Source organism: Mugil cephalus, chromosome 5 (genome assembly GCF_022458985.1).
Source record: "Mugil cephalus isolate CIBA_MC_2020 chromosome 5, CIBA_Mcephalus_1.1, whole genome shotgun sequence".
Taxonomy (NCBI): Eukaryota; Metazoa; Chordata; class Actinopteri; order Mugiliformes; family Mugilidae; genus Mugil; species Mugil cephalus.
In genome coordinates, this window is record NC_061774.1 from 8,809,787 (window position 1) to 8,827,663 (window position 17,877).

Here is a 17,877-nt window from a genome sequence, read left to right on the forward strand (position 1 = left end):
GGAAGACTGTTCTACTACAGCGTAATGGGTTTGGAGCGTTCAGTGTTTTTATTTGTACGAACACAAATTCGTTTTTTGCACTTAGTAATCGTAGCCTCTCACAAAATTAAGGAGAAAAAACAACGGGCATTCTTGTTGAGCATTTGGAAAGTCAAACAATTACAGCGGGATTTAAAACCTTACTGATTACGGTCAGAGATAAAAATGGCATTAGACGTGTTGTTAGAGACTTAGCACGCTGCTGAGGAGAGACAATGAATAGTTTCCGCTCCTACACATGATGTCATATCTTCCTGCCACATGAGATTGTTTTAACAGTGTGATGAACCCATGAAGGGCCGTGATTAAGTCCTAGCTCAATATTTGCAAGAACGCAATTCAGCCACCGAAACTTTCACCGAGACGCTTTTTGGGGAGAATTTCGTAAAATTTGCGCTTAACTGTTGTAACAGAGTCTGTGTGACCACGCCCCAAGCATCGGACTCACGGCCTCTGCTCTAACCCTCCGTCCTCTGTGCCGCCCAATCCTCCCACAGGATCAGCCTCCTTCTCAGTGTCTCCCACTGTGGCTCCTCAGCTGCTGTGCATGTTGTCCTGGGTGACATGAATTAATGATAACAGCAGAGACTTCACAGGCCAGGCTCATCCATTACATAAGCCAGGCAGGTCTGCTGCAGAGCCACACAGTTTTGACACTTAATGCACAGCGCTGTACCGCACCTTCTACAGCTGACCCTTTTTACCCTCCCCCCTAGTCTCCCCTGTCTTTACCACTGCACACAACATATGGTGTGGTGGGCCATATGGCAAGTATTTACCCATAACCTGTGAGGCGGATGTTATATTTTTGAACACAAAACTTGGCTCGCAGAGCACTGCAGTATAGAAAGAGATAACCTGATTTGACGGTGGACTTTTGTCCCACTACTGAGCAGCAAACCTTCCACAATCAAACCATATACAAATACAGGGATTTACTGTTGTAGTGGTGCAGACAGGGAGGCGGGAGGAGTTTTGCTAATAATTAGAGGGATGGCAATCTGCAAGTCATCTCTCAAGAGGCATTAGGCAGCAGAAAGCTGTTGTGTGTGATCATTAATAGAAATGTATTTGGCTCAACACCCTCTGGTGGCCTAAGTGCCATGGGTGTCCTCCCTGCCCCAGGATACATCTCATTATATGCTTTCTGCAAAGTCACACAGGAGCTGGTAACCACACACTCTGAAACTGAGTGTTTTGAACATTGCTAACCATAATAATAAAAAAAATAATAATAATTTTAACTACTCAGCGAGAAATTAGTGTTAAACATCATGAACCAAACCACAATTTTGAAAAGATTTTTTTTTTATATATAGCGGCTATAATTCAGCATTGTTTTCTTGTTTCTTTGCCCATATACGCTCTTTTTTGTTCATCCCACCTGAATATCCTGCACAACAGCCTAATGAAATATTAAGGGACGTCTTGCGGAATAACAAACCATGTTTTGTTGCTTGTTCCTTGCATGTTAGTGTGCTGATTTGGAAGACAACATAACCATATGCAGCATTGGGCTATCCTGCTCCAGACATTTAATGGTTGAGAATTCTTCAGGAATCCGTGTTGTCTGCAGAGAGGCGAACCATTTTCCTTCAGTGTTTTCATGTGAGACTTTCACTCTTGTTCTTCACCTTATTCAGGTTCACCCTTAAAGGCTACCTTTAAAGCTGTGGAAACCTGTGGTAGGCCATTAAAAACGGATTAGTCACAACAATTTCCTCTCTCTAGTAGTTATCCCAGAGTCAAATGCTCCAGACCTCTCATTACAGGCTGACTGAACTGTTTTCTAATGACAAATTGTGGGGCTGAATCAACTGAATTAAATTTACACAAATAGCATGTGACAGTTGGAATTGTATACTCGGGCTTTCTGCTTGCTCTGTTATGTGTTACAGTAATGACAAAAGAAATGTCATTTCTTTTTCTTAGGTTTCGCAGGATTCCCGGGCTCACAGTATGCGCTGCTGCACTGTGGTCTGGGTGATCTACACACACGCACACGCACACACAAACCAACGCCAAAATATGATTTTAATCACTCCTGACCTCTCCTATGATGGGAAGTTTTGCACAGCTGTTAAAAAGTAGCAAAAGCATGAAAAAACACTGTGTAATGGAAGTGTCATGAATAGTTCATTGCAGTTTTCTTGCGATCAGCAGCCTACCTTCGAGACTCTGAGTTACTGCTTGGCTTTATAATAGTTCTCCTCTAGAACTGCATCAGGGTCAATATGCAAGGACATAATAGTTCTGTCTGCATCCAGATGTTATTCTTTTATTCATTCTTGCATATACTACCAAACATTTGACTGGTAGTGTATGTAATAACCTGCATAAATATAATTTGCATGCATGTTTTTGTACATTCAGGGCTCTTCTAAACATTCTCTTCATAGCACAAGGTCACATGCATCTGTGTTTGTTTGTGTAAGCGAGGCAGCGAAAGAAATTCATCTGGATTTACCTATCCAATAATCCTGATTTGTGAAACAGCAGGCGTATGTGATCATATCTGGAATGCCCACTTCAGTGCAAATTTCATCTCTCTGCGTGGTGAGAAGACATTATGGAATCTAACCTGATTATACTGGAGACAACAAACCTCAAACGCAGCCTGGAGTTTAAAGGGAGGCTGAGAAAGAACAGGGCCAGTTAGCATGTAACCCTAAATCCCCCTGTCTAAATATTTCCATTAAACAAGCACTTATTCAGACATCACTCGGGGAGGTACCTTTAAATAGTTTCCCAAATGCTTATTGTAGAGTTGACTCACATGAGCGTGAAAGAAGTTAATTGAAAAGAAGAGGGTTGTTGGGAAATAGACCCACACAGTCGTCACAACTCACTGCTTCTCCCTCCTGTTATTGCTGCCAACGTTAAATGGTCATAAACAGCCACTGAGATGCAACTCAGGAAACGAAGGCAGTAATATGAAACCAGGAAAGTCGAGACAATTGAATCAGATTTAATGTAACTGATCGCAGAGATGTACTCTTGCAGTCTTGTTTAAACTGTGATCTCTAATGCACGCTAAAGGCTGTGATCAGAATCACAAATTCCAAATCGGCAATGCAGTGATGCTCCCGTCTCCCTTTTGTGCCATGAGATTGGATTGGGGATTTTATAACCCTGGCACATGTTCAAAATTGTGTCTGCAGGTGTTGCATCATCACACTGTCATGATGAAAAGTCTGACACTCCATTTACTAATTGATCCATGTCCCCGTATACACCTCAGGAGCGCAGATGGTGGTCATCTGCAATCCTGAGATGTATACAGGGATCGACCAATGGGATGCAAGTCAGTCCCCTTTGTTTGTAGTGTGGGTCTGCCCTTAAGGAACAGCAATAAGGAGCTCACACATCCATTTGGATGCCTTCCAGAAGTCACCCTGTGAAGGTAATCTTCGGATGTCCGATGGAACCCCTGGGGCAAATCCAGGACATATTGGAGGGATTTTATTGGGATCCTCCAAGAAACACTAGAAGTCAGCAAGGAGAATGATACCTGGGCTATCCTTCTTTGACTGCTGCCTCTGGAACATTACAAACCTTTAGCAGCTGCAACATGCTGCAAAATAATTAAAAGAAAACTTTTCATTTTCAATTCAGCATTTTTTAAGGAACACTCTAGTTGCTGATGGATCCATATTAAGCAGATCTTTACTGTTACATTATTCCCGGACATTGCTCAGAGAGCTTATTGATTGCGGTGCACAGTCAGACACCACGGATGCATCCTCACTCACCAACATAAAAATTAAACATATCTTCACGAGACCTGGGTATCTACTTCCAGTTTTGAGTTTGAGAAGGTATGAAGATTAGTATGTAAAAGAGGCAAACAGATAAGAGAAGATGACCCTTTGTCCTCAACTTGCTGTTGTAATGAATGAAGTGAATATGTCCTGTTTGTAAGTGCTGCACTGCAACATTTCTGCATGAGATGAATTGGAATTGATTGGAATACACAAAATATGACAAGAATTACTGGTATGTCCTCCAGAAAAAAAAAAAAAGAATATTTTTCAGGTTGCAAGACAGTGCCGCATGTACAAAGTCAGCCAGCTTGCCGTCATGTTATATTTTGCGATGCATCTCTCTGTGCCGTCGTGCCCTCCATGCTTAATTTACTGATTACTGGTGCCATCTGATCTCCTTGCAGAGATGCTTGTCTGTGATTTATGTTAATTATGAGAACATTCTCCGTCTTTGTGTCTTAACATAACAGTAATCATGTCATTTCAAAAGCCTCCGTAGTGCACACGACTCAAACTGTAGCCGTGAGCTCCCGTCATAGGGCTTTTTTCTCTCCGATCAACACACAAGAACATGTGGGAAATATATCAATTAACAGACTGCAGCCCCTCATTCAGCGCATCATGAATATGTATTGCCGTGGGCACCCATATTCATTTGTCTGTCATCCTCTATGACACCCCTCAGATTTTTAACTTTCTTTCTGGGTTAATGTTTATCGTACAGTATTTCCGCATTTTATGCAATGTGAGCTGGGAGTCTATTTATTGCAGTAATACTTAGTAACTACTCAACAAAGACAAATACAATTAATTTATGTGCACACTGAGATCCTTCAGGCATAAGACAACATCCTCAAGATATACGGTTATATCAACACTGGAAAAAGAAACGTGAGGAGTCAACTGCAGTCTCCATGACAGCGGGATCCAAAGGTGGGTGTCGAACTGTTCCGCCCCCCACAGTGTGATCTTGATCAGTGGACTCAGACGAACTAAGCTACTCGCCTTCGTCGCCCTGGACCTGAAGCTAGGCTCTGGGATGCCTGCTCTTCTGCACCAGGCTATAGCCTTCTCAAAGGCATGTTAAGTCTTGGGTTACTTTATTAAGGAACACAGTCAACGCACACAGTTATAGCTTCTTGGATGGTGTTTGGCGTGGAACACAGTAGTCAGTGGGTAGAGTGTGTGGGACTAGATCTGCATACTGTACTTGGTTTCTGTGTGTGAGCATGATGTGCTTGAAATTTCCCAACTTATAAAACATGTATTCACTCACAAGTAGGTCATGAAATGAGAGAAAATTTGACAAGCTTGTGGATGTACTTCTGTGTGCACGTGATGTTTGGCATGTGGCTCCGGGCATGTAGTGGAGGAATCTCCATATAGTACATATAACTGTACGTGCTGGTGTTTTACCATCAGGATTACATTACTGAGAGTGACACGTCCAGATGGTCTGCTCTTTTTTTTTGTATAACAAATATTTGTATGGTCTGTGAATCATAGTCACGTGATCACCCTTATAACTGGAAAATCGTGGACAGATTTTCTAGCTTTTCTACCGAAATGGGATGATCGACAGGGGTAAGTTTCAACCCCCTGGTGAGGCGTAGCAGGGGGGTATGTAAAGGTGAAGTTCTGGGTCTCATGGCTCACAATGCAGACCCCCTGGGTAGGGTAATCACCATGAGGCCAGCAACAGTCAGCACAGCAGTGGCCTCTCGCCACAAAGACGTTCCTCTCCAGAGACATGCCTGCGCCTTTGTGCTCCCCACTCTCTGAGTGTGTCCCACTCCAGGGGGCTTGAGAGGCACCACAGGGTGCCCATTAAACCATTAAGAGTAGAGGACAGCCCTGACAACCCGATGCACAAATACGTATACACACACACACACACTCACTCACATACAAATACACAAGCATTCAAAACGTCTACTGTAAGTACACACATGCCCCGAGATGACAAAGGCAAAGTATTGCTCACTTAACTTTACAGTCAGCTGTTAAACACTTGAATGACAGAACAATCTGTCAGGTTTATTTGTTCATATTTTCATTTTTCTGGCTCAGTCGCTCATTGACTGACAGTCTGTCTCAAATTCTGAAGTCACTCAAGCTGATTTTTCTGATGAAATATTGTAATAACAAGAGAAAACAATAAAAATATGATCAGACAAAATTGTTGCACAGTTTCAAACCAACACATGATTCCAGTGGATGCAACAATGGTAAAGCACGCCATAAGATTTTAAACAGACTAAACAAGAACATAGATTGCTTTGCTCGGGTTAGGTGGGTGGCGGTTTACATGAATTCCAAGTGTGCAAGAGAGTCTACTAAAACTGCAGAGGAAAGAAGCATCGCAAATCAACCATGCTGTTGTATTGTGTTCTAAGATGTCTAAAATGTAAGCGTTGAATTAAAGCGCCTGAAGGCTTCAATGTAGAGGCAGAATGTAGGTGGATTTCAAAGGTTTGTGTTTCCATTTTTTTCTTCCTCGTTAATTACATACTATGGAGTAATCAGTGGTAACAGTAACTTATAAGGGTTGTGTCATTCAATCTATACAAAAAGCAGGAAATTTAACTGTATTGACTAACTAGAAATGGTAAAAAGCACTATGCTCCTGGTCGGCTCTTACCACCAGCACTGGATTCATAGTGTTTATTTGGTACATCAGAGTTGTGGCTTCAAGATCTGGCATAATAAAAAATATTACCTGTCACTAGGAAAAGAGGGGACGCTGGGAGGTAGATGTTGTTTTACATTAAAACTGAAATAGAATAATTAGAGCTCTTGAGGAAGAAGCAGTGCAGTTGAAGTCATCGTGCTTTGTGATAATCTGTCTCTAATACATCTTTGTGGCAAGCTTTATTTTTATTTTCTTCATAGAGTAGATACATACACTGCACACAAAGCAGCCTGTCTTCCTCCAGACTAAACTAGAGCTGTTGTTGCTCAAACTGACTAAATTTGACTGTGAATGCTTCCTTAGAACTTGAGTGAAGCGTCTCAGTGTCGCTGTGGATATTAACAATGTCAGTGGAGGTGTCTTTGTTTATCTTCACATGTATCTCCAAATAATCACACTCTATAATGTTTTACATCATTCAGTGACAACACAGAAAATAACTGCGGTTGGCATCTACCGTTTAACTGCACGATCAATACTCTAAACTATGCAATACTCTAAAAGTATTTTCCACTAAAATGTCATCACTGTGACTTTCGCCCTATTGCAAACACAAATAGCATGTGATTTTCATTAAACTTTTATAATAGATCAAGGCCATTTTGAGTATAAATAAGCAATGCAAGTACTGAAAATGCTGTATCTTAATCTATATATGAAATATCAGAATGAAAGCTCCATGGCCATCATAAGGATAAACGACTTTTGGCTGTTTATTTTTTCTTTATGAGAGAGAAATGGGTATTTCAGTCCTGGTGTGGGTTGGCTCACTCATTCTGCACTATTATATTCCTCACATCCATAGATGTCAGAGTAATAGGTAGGTAGAGGACAGGAAGGAGACACCCTTACTAAAATGTGATGAATTAATGCTAGACAGCAGCGAGGTTGTCACTAGACTGTATAAATAAGTAAGGGATAATATATCGTGAGCCGGTGATTATTGAAAAAATAACTCTGGACAGAGTAATGGAGCCCCGACGCGCAGAGAGAGACAGAGTGCTGTGTTCTAAATAATAAATCAATCTTTATACAGTCTGTGTTACTAACACATTGACTCTACTAGAAACTCTGATTTTAACGCTCGATAGACACTTTAGATATTTTGTTTGTTCCAAATATATGCCAAATGATTAAGACATAAAGACAAATTGAATGTATTAAATTGCACATAACAGGTAAAATTTCAAAAAATTTGATATAAATTATCACAATACATTAGTGAAAAAATCAAAAAAATGACACTGAAAATATATAGGAAAATAAAAATACTGACACATGGCAACCGGAAGTGAAGTGAGGTGGCACAAAATCGCCCGGCTGAAATGTTTGTTTGCCCAGCGCCATTTAAAACAAAAGAAGAAGAAGAAGACCTCGCACACGCGCAAATATGTTGCAGAGTTGAAACAAGTACATTGAATCACACGACCGTTTTCGAGGGAAAACAGATGCTAGCTAAAGAAAAAAAATCCCTGATATATAATTAAAGTGTGCGTCTGAACGACATCTGCCGTGGAGGAAAGCCCCTAACTCCAAAGTGAGCTGGATTTGTCCAGGCTGACTGCTCTGAGGCCACTAACAAAATCTCACCGGACGAGCGCATAAAGTTAATCCAAGTGAAGCTCTACAAACAGTAAGTGCATGAAGTGCTAGTGTTGTTTATTTTGCACCGCTGTACCAGCGCATTATTATAACCAGTGCTGCTGGATTGATGAAGCGGGGTTGTGTTTTGTTTTTGTTTTTTTCAATAATATTTTGGTTACACCTCTTGGCTGTCAGTATGTCTATCTTTATTTTTACGGATTAAACTAGAGATATCCTGACTGGTTTGAGTGTGGTTGGGTAGCTGTGAAGGAAAACCAGATTGTGGCATAGCCTAATAGTTCAGCATAGTTAAATGTTGGCACATTTTCACTTTTCACTCTTTTCCCCCTAGTAGTGCTATGGTCATTAGCCAGTAGGTGGCAGTGGCTTTAAATTTGCAGCTCCATATCATGCAGTTAAGGGGAAAGGTAAAGCTGGGGAAAATGATTTTTATAGAAAAATAAATGCCAGTTACATTTCAGACCTTGTGAAAATTCACAGCCTATGAAAACCCGGTAAAACCCTCTATATATCAGTACATTAGAGATTTAAATCTGTAGTAATGTGTTTACATCCACCAGCAATGACTTGCAGGTCAAGATGATAAGGGAAGCAGCAGTAGCCATGGAGACATCTGACGCTATGACAACTAGGAGTGTAGAAATGTTCAAGAAAAGTTTCTGATTCACCAGATAAAAAAACAAAACAAACAAACAAACAAAAAAAAAAAAAACGAAAGAGTTGAGAGGATAAAAAACAGCTCAACACCGGTCCTTTATCCTCAGTATAGTATGTGTTTAACTGAGTATGTGGCCTTAAGTTTTTGGTAAAACTGTGCATAATATTTGTAGGAAAGGGCTGGAGGGCTGTTTCTCTAATTAGATTCAGGAGCATTTAGCTGCACTTTTGAGAATCACTCACATATTTTTTTGCTTTGATCACACGTATCCGATCTAATTAACGTTCTTAATTAATTTAAAGCAAAAGTATTTCGATCCAAATAGAGTGTTAACATGTTACTTAGACAAGACTTTAAACAGAATTAAAATGCTTGTTCCACCTTAAATCATTAATGGAAGTTCAGTGGCCTGAGCTGCTGGCAGGATGAGGAAATTAACAGTAACCTCTAGACACTGATATATGAGAAATATTCAAGCAGACTGTATATTCATTTTCCACATGCAAACATGACCTGTTCTTAGTGTTTCCTTCAGTCAGCGTTGACAGTGATGACTCACACAGTTCACTGGCAGCTAGTAATATGAGTTCTTCTCCAGCTATTTATAATATAATCAGCCAAAATAAAAGACTCCTTCTATGCTTTTTCTGCAATTGTTACATGATGAACCATTTGCTGGTGTATTCGTGACCCTTCCACTTGAAAGAGTCTCCAGTTTTACTTTCACGCTGCGGCTGTTGCGCCCACATTGTAGTTAAGCTTGGCCTCCCTTCATGGTTTCATGGTTTCAACCAAACAGTGATCACACATTATGGTCATTGTGAGAAAAAACAAAACAAACAAAGTGTCTCTGTTAAAGTCATGAATTATTTAAAAGGTGTAATTATTTCAAAATTTACACCAAAGTGTGCCTTATATATTTGATTGCTCTTTACTTTGCCTTGTACACTCTTCATTCTTAACCAGCTTCCCGAAGTTCTTCAGAGTGGTCCTTAGATCAACCATGAAGGCCTGTTTTACTATATTCAGTCAATGTACCATATGTAGTTCTTGATCTGCCCTTCTTATTTTTTTTCCCCATACCATTAAATGGATTTTTTGAAGACATTTTTTTTTTTAACCTGGCAGGCTTCATGTTTTAATGTAACAAAAACTCTAATTTGAGTTTTTGAGAATTTGAGAGTAGTTGAATTAGCTTTATACCACCACTACCTCAGCACAGCGCAACTGTTAACGTTGTAAAAGGCTCACTTGTTAATCTGTTAATTACAGATGACAGCTTCATGAATTTGGTTGAGATGATAATGTGTAACGTTGCCACCTTTGAATAAGTAGGTGTGTCTAAACTTTTGACTGATACTATACAGTATATAGGTTACTGTGTGATGACATGAATGTGGTCATGCATAAGAATTGTCACGTGGTGTATGCAATCACTCAACACAGATTTAGTTTGATGAGATTTTTAAAATATTTTGAATACATGCACTATTCCAAAATTATTTGGGGAGTATTTTGGTGCAAATTCTAGATAGCCGAAAATGTTTATATATATACAGAAGACATCATCATATCATGCATGTTTGAGGATCGACAGGTGTTTCCATTTTTTACTGGTATTGGTATCGGCAGCTATGCGGTTGTGTTCATCGATACATATATATTTCCCCGCTCCCCCGCCGGCAAGATTTACAGACGGGTGCACCCACAAGCAGCCCTGTGCTGCTAGACGCTGCAGACTGTGCAGCCCATATATTGCCCCACGAGCAGAGTACGTGCAGCTGGAAGCTGGAAGCTGGAAGCTGGAAATAAAAAGGCGTGTCAAACACCCCTTGATGTGCATTTTTTTTTTATTATTTAGTTTTTTGGTTATAAAAAAAAAATTACATTAATCACTCAACACCAACACATTACAGTTATTAGCAACAGTCCTAACTTTCGTTGTTGTTGTTAAGTAGGAGTTTGCTAGCTGATGTTTTTTTCTCTCTCTGGCAAGCTATTAGTGCAGGTTGATCGGTCAGTCAACCACAATAAATGTTTATGTTTTTGGTTAAATTGAAACTTGTGACATTTATCATCATTGTGTCATCTTTATCATGTAAATAGAGGGAGAAAAAGCAGTATCAGCTCCAAATATCGGCTCATAAAAATCAACAGCACGTATCGGTCATCAGCCAATGCTGATGTAAAAAAAAATCAGTATCGGTATTGGCCCTAAAAATCCATATCGGTCGATCTCTTTTTGAAGATTCATTGTTTTCAGTTAGTCATTGTGCCAAAACGGATTGTCCATGAAAAAACATAGTAAAATGATTGTTCCCAAGGAGAGTGTTTTCATATTAGTGAATGGAGTGTGCTTGGGATTGATCTTTCAGAACATGCTGCTGCCATTTGGCCATTTAAATGATACCCAAAGCAGCATGGATAACACAATCATGGCACTAAAACCTTAATTTGAGCAATTGCGTTTGCGTAAGAGCGCCCGTGACCTTCTTCGAATGACAGTATTTTTGTTTTGTAAATAATGTGTACAGATGTTAACAACGATGACATCATATATTGGCCGTTCCAGGTTTTTGTGTATTTACTGCAGCCAGGAACATCTGTCCAGTAGGCGTTTGTGAGTGTGTGTGTGTTCAGAGAGGTTGTGAGTGTGGTATTTTGAACTGCCTGAACATTAACTGCTGTTGTTCCTGCACATGTCACTTGAAGAACGACCATTAGCGCATTGTCCAAATACGTCACTTGCGTCAAAGCGACTACTGGAATGTTGATTGGTAATTACAAACCTGTGGCAGAAACAAAACTCAAGTATGAATCAATGTGTATAAGCGTATTCTGTCAGCTGATATTCTAGCTGGTATGAATAATCCCGCTGTGGCCAGTTACAGACTGTGATTTATAGCTGTTTGGAAAATGCATAGCACCGTATAGAAATGATGAATCGCCTGCTGCATCCTTGGGAGTGAATCAATACATCGAGTTCATACTTGGGTGTCATAGTGCACATATTCAGTACAAGTGAATACGTTTTGCCCAAACCATTTCCTCTTTGTATACTTTGTCCATATAATATGTCTTTAGAATTCTGTTCCTGTTCGCCGGTAAAATGAAGTTCAGCATGGCTTAGCAGCAGCCCGAGGCCTGTGGTGAGTTTCTCAGCTTAATTTGACTGGGCTCCTCTGTCTCTGTCATCGAAGGGCTGTTTTTGGACCTGGCTAACACATTATTAATAACACTGATACATTCTCATTTGGCCCCGCCATGGGAAATGAATTATTCTAATGGGCGTAATTCCACCGTCGCTCCAATTCCTCCCGCTTAGCACATGGGGCAAGATGGATGAGATGTGTGATTTGGTGGAACAGTGACATGGATGCAGCGATTAAATATTGATAAGATGAGCCGTGAGCAAGACTGAAGGGTCCGTTTGAAGTCTGCGATAAAACACCCACAAGCAAGAATTTAATCTGAGATTCAAGTCCAGTAAGAGAGATGCTGTTGAGAGAAGGGAGCTGTTTAATAAATTGATACCAATTAGCGGATATTAACAGGATCCACTCTGTCCAAACAATGTTTTGACCGTTCACTCATCTGTGGGAGGTCAGCCAAGGCAGTGCTGCCCAGTCATGGTGAAAGCTGTTTGTTGCTTGAGACGACTGCTCCACTTCCACTATCACACTCCATTGATCGTATGCTCAATCTATCGCTTCCTTTCTCCATCTTTCTCTGTTGCTGTCTGTTTTTCTCTCTGCTTCTTGCCAGTATTTTGGTTTAGGATAAGTCTGCTCTGCAATGCCCAACTTTGACAAATGTGCTGTCTGGGAGATATATAATAAGACCCAATAACCAGTTGGCATTGCTCTGTTTGGTACAGAGCCATATTCTAATTGGAAACAGTGCCATCATGCTGGACTCCAATTATGGTTTCCCTAGCAACTGCACAAAAAAGGCTTTCTACAGCAGAGTCACGAGGATAAATATTACTTGCATGGTATGGCATGCCTTTCTTCTCACGAGTTGACACATGTATTAAGGATCTGATGCTCTCGTATATTGCCAAGATTCACAATAGACGGGAGATGATATAAGTTCCTCTATTTCATATCTAATTCTGCCTCGCCGTGTTCAGAGTTATCTTACGCAGGTTAAAAGCTCAGGTCTGTGAAGTTATTAAAGTTCAGAGTCGTGCGTTGGTTCATTCTCAGCCCTCTGCTCTGCTTATCTGGCTATCGCAACTTTAAAATACTTCTGTGCACAGCAGTGTACACATGTATTGTACATGCAGAGACATGTGCACCTCCCTTAATCATACTCACTACTTCTAGCCACAGACAAAGAGATATCTTTCGACACTGTATACGCGTGGGTGGGCAGAAATCAGCTTAGTTAAATATAGTTACAGAATATCATGAGTTTATTTTGCCAGGGCTTAACTTAAGATATAAAACAGTATTTGTGATTATGTAAAACAAAGCAGATATGGACAGATCTATTGATCAGCAGCAGGGAAATAAGATTTTTCTCTCCCTACCTACCACAAACTCTGTATTTCCTGTGTGTGTTGTAAATCTTATAGTTGAAAATGTACTTAAAGACCAATGACGACATAGTGCTTTCTCTGGTCGTGAAGATGCTGCCACATAAAAGGCTAAATGGCTGCTAAAACCCAGTCATAATTCCCTGAGGAGTAGTCTGGTGTCTATCTCTGTGTGTTTGTGTGTGTGGTTGCCTGTGTGTGGATAGGATAATGATGACGGGAAAGATATGACACATGTAGGCGAGGGACAGTGCCTGTGTGTTCTTGGAAACCTGCGTTGCTCCATCTGCTGCTGTTAGGCAACCAGCTGCCTGCCTGCCATCGGCCCAGCAACACCAGCCACAACTACTCCGAAACCATGGCAACCGACTCCCTTTCTGTGTGCTACCCCAGAATGACTGACCCTCCTCCTCTTTCTCCTTTCCTTCTTCTCATCCTCTTTCTGTAAATAATGTCAAGGGTCTAGTTAAGTTATCTCTGATTCGTGAACTCCTTTCCTTCCTCTTGCTTTTCAAATCTTGGACGAACAAATGCAAACCAGTATCGTTCAGCGCATCACGCTGTACTCACACGAAACATATGCGCCCTGTCAGTGGAGTGTGGCACTGAGAATGAACAGAACATAACCAAGCGCGACCAAGTGCTCCCACATGGCACACCCACGCATCTCGCTGTCCCACTTGCTCACAAACTTGCAGATATTTCAACCATGTACTCACTACTCACAGAGAGACGTTAACTATGAACCAAACTCTCATCACATCTCACTCAGCCTAGAGGAAAGACCACCAGAAAACATCTGTTCCATTGCGTGAGGGCCTGTCTCGATCTCTTGTTGAGAGATTGATTATCAGCACTCAGAACTTCAGGGACCCCCGTCCTCTATTTACATGTTAATTCTCATCATTTTTTCATGTTTTACTTTCCTCACTCTAGTTAATGGTTTATAGTGAGCACTCAGACAGCACATTCCAAGTATATTGTCTTGTCTTAATATATAAAAGGCAACAATTTCTTTACAAAACATGTACTGTATAGACTAAAACAATTCTTCATCACCCACAGAAAAGTGTATGCATATTTATCTGTGATGTCTCACTTTGTAGTTGTTGTGTTCGGGGACATTTAAGGACTGTAAATCTTTGGACAGTGGGTGTAAATCCTCCAATTTATAACAGTCATAGTTATAGCAAGGCTTTGAAGTGTCTTTAGGCTCATTATCCTGCTTCAGCATGAATATTTTTCCTCAAGCACTACTGCTGCATTTGCACAAAATCCAGTAACATGGTACCATTTGTGCTTCAAAATTTAACCCCTGTGAAAAAGTAGAAAAAAAATGTTGTTGTTTTTTTTTATTCATCTGGTTCAGCGATTTGTTCTTGCTGAAATTCTTCCCTCTGTACATTCACTTTATAAAATAACAAAACCTGGCAACCTGTTATGTCACAGCATGATCTAACAACACTTCTAAGAGTTATTTGTCAGGAACCTTTGGTATTCAGTGTGCAAGTGTCCCCATACGTAAAGTTCACTGGGACAAAAGTGGAAGACAGTCATGACAATCAGGACCATGTGGTCATGAAGTAGTCCTTCCAAGCTTTGAGGTGCGCTTGCGCCTATTAACCTGCCGTAGTATGAATCCTCCTCAGTCATGCAAACCAGGGGGTCTCTTCTCTTTGGGAATGGTGCATGGACTTAACTGCATCATTATTTTTGTCGAATAGGTTTTCTTTTAGCTTACCCGGGTTGCAGAGGTGGCACATAACTTTTGGGAACTTTTGACTGGCAGATTATTGTGTTATGTTACATTAGTATTGAGACATCTGCAGTCAGGTTCTCTCATGTTAGCATTTGTGTGTTAGCTCTGTAATTCAGACTATTGTCTACTGGGAATGGTAAATGGTCTTGCTTTTTTATAGCGCTTTTCTACCTATTGGTAGTCACAGAGGTTCAGTGTCTTGTTGAAGGACATTTAAGCATGTGGTACATTCTGGGATCGAACCCCTAACCGCTCTACCTACTGAGCCTCAGATCGAACCAATATTGCATGTACATCCATAATTATTATAATGGTTAATTAAATAATACTTATTCTTACACTTGCATATCCTAAATTAGAAGTGTAACAAATACAAATACTTTTTTTTCCCTCAACAAGCATAAATACAAATACTGGATGCTTTGCACACACCTACCTTCCCACCCACCCATGCACGCACACACGCAGTATATGTGTTATTTGCATTACATGTGTTAGATTCATTGCTTCATTGTCCAGCCTACTTTGTGTGTTTGGCTGTGGTTGTACAGCAATGGCTTTACTGCAGTTGATCTCTTGCAAGCTGTCGCTAGGATCTCCTGGGACTTTATGTATTGTATGGTGAACATTTTTAGTGTCCAGTGATTAGGACATGTGGACACATGTGACACACGTGATGCTGTTTCTATAAATTGTAATTATTGAGGTGGTAGTTTGTAACAAACAACTGAGTTATTTAAAAGTTATTCTGGCAAGCACCTTGACAGGCTAATGATCATTAATTGTTTTGCTCTACTGCAATATGTACACTCAGTATGGACCCATCTAGCATTCAGTAAAAAATGCACCTACACATGGTGCACACACTTCCTTTTTCGTAAAAAAATCGTATAGGGCCATTGTATTTTGCTGGTTTCCTATCTTTTTTCTCTTGCTTAAGTCTCTGTTAGAAAATGCAGTAGGGCTGTTTTCTACAGTTCTCATCTCAGCTCTTACGGTGGCTCTACTACAGCAGTGGAAATCTGTTATTGCAGTGCATCTTGGTATAGCGCAGCATATTTGTACCAGAAAAAAATAGCAACTAGAGGGCAGAAATATTTGATCACCCTCTAGCTGGTGAAAATCTGTCAGTGACAAAACACCTGCTGTTACTTCACTAAGTGAAGCTGTTGCAATATGCTTACAATTTTAAAACACAGTCCAGCAGAACATTTACGCCATATGTGAGTTTGTAACTCATCAACAGAACAAAAAAAAACTTTTAGGAGGTTGGCAGAACTCCTGAGAAATCTCTAAGTTCTAGTTTTAAATCATTTGAAGTGGATCTTTTCAGGATTACCCTCATCAAAACGTGTTGGTTATCCCTTGAAGGATTTTTATATCTTCAGATTAAGTGTCTCAGACTGCCTCAGTTCATGCTGTTCTTGGATCTTCACACTTGCAGCCAGTTCTTTAGTTTTCATTATTTGTTCTTCAGAAGAGTACCTGAAGCATCACACACTTTTTATAGTTTTCCATGACTCCATGACTTGTAGCTCTACCAGTTATTTTTTTTTTTTTATGGATATTTTACTGTTTAGTTAAAATGCATTGGTTTGTTCGTGTGCTTTTCAGTTCTGCATTTGTGGGAGTTTGGGTAAATGGCAGTGTTGTGTTTTAGTGTGGACCCTTGTTTGTGCTAAGTCTTTGTGCACAAATCTACATATGTGTTGCTGATTAACAGTGGGCGGCAGAGATTCCTTTTTCTTGCCAGCTCACCCAGTGATACTGGCAGATATTGCTGCCTCTAGATGGAACAAGCTAAACTCTCTCCGTCTTGATGTAAACACTGGATGGCATTATGTTACAAGATCAGGTGATTCAATAGATACATGCAGTATATTGTGTAAAAACTGTAATGTTTGGCTTTGTTTCTTAGCATTTGTTTAAATCCAGTTCTTATGCTGACAATTAAGTCATTTAAATTATGACAAAATAAATTCATAGGAAGTATGGATAAGTTCTCACACACAGTGACTAAGTTCTCACACCTCTCTCCAGAGACCCAGAGCTAATATTTGAGCCAAGCAGATTTTTAGGTCTCCTCAGGCTGCTTGTCTCAGCTGTTCTTAGAAAATAATCGACAGTTAGCCAAGATATCGACATCCTGGTTCATTTGAGCTCAGATGCTGTGCCATTAATTGGCCTGTAAGCCCCAGATCTCCAAGCATGTTCATTATTTGTACTAACCACGAGCTCCACTATTGGCAAGTGGCATCAACACGGAATTATCAGAAAGGGGAGGGGAAGGCATTCAGAGATAGAGACTAAAGCCATGGCATACACCAAGCACATGAGAGCGACTGCTGGAGGGAGGGAGAAAGCGATTGTGCTGGAGAGATACAACCAAGAGATAGCAGAACAGAGAGCCATGAGCGAAACTGAGAAAGGGAGTGTAATGGTGTGGACGAGGAGGGGAAATGTGTGGAGTTATGTGATGAAAGAAAAGGGAAGATGGCGATGGAGGCGAGAGAGAAGGAGCGAGATCTGAAAGGAAGCTCTCAGCTTACTGTATAAAGACAGACTCTTATTATGATGGTTGGATCAACTATACTGATATCACAGATATCGTGACTGATCGAACCAATCTGGCCTGAGTCCTCCTGAATCTGGCCTGGTTATCACTTATTATCGTAGTGAACTGTGTGATGCTGGCTCATCAGTTGCATCTTGTTCCAATCCTTCCACATAATTACAATCAAGATGATTTTTAATTTAGATTTTTACAAGGCTGTGTGTGTTTATAAAGCTTATTTAAACTCAAAATGAAACAATTAAGAA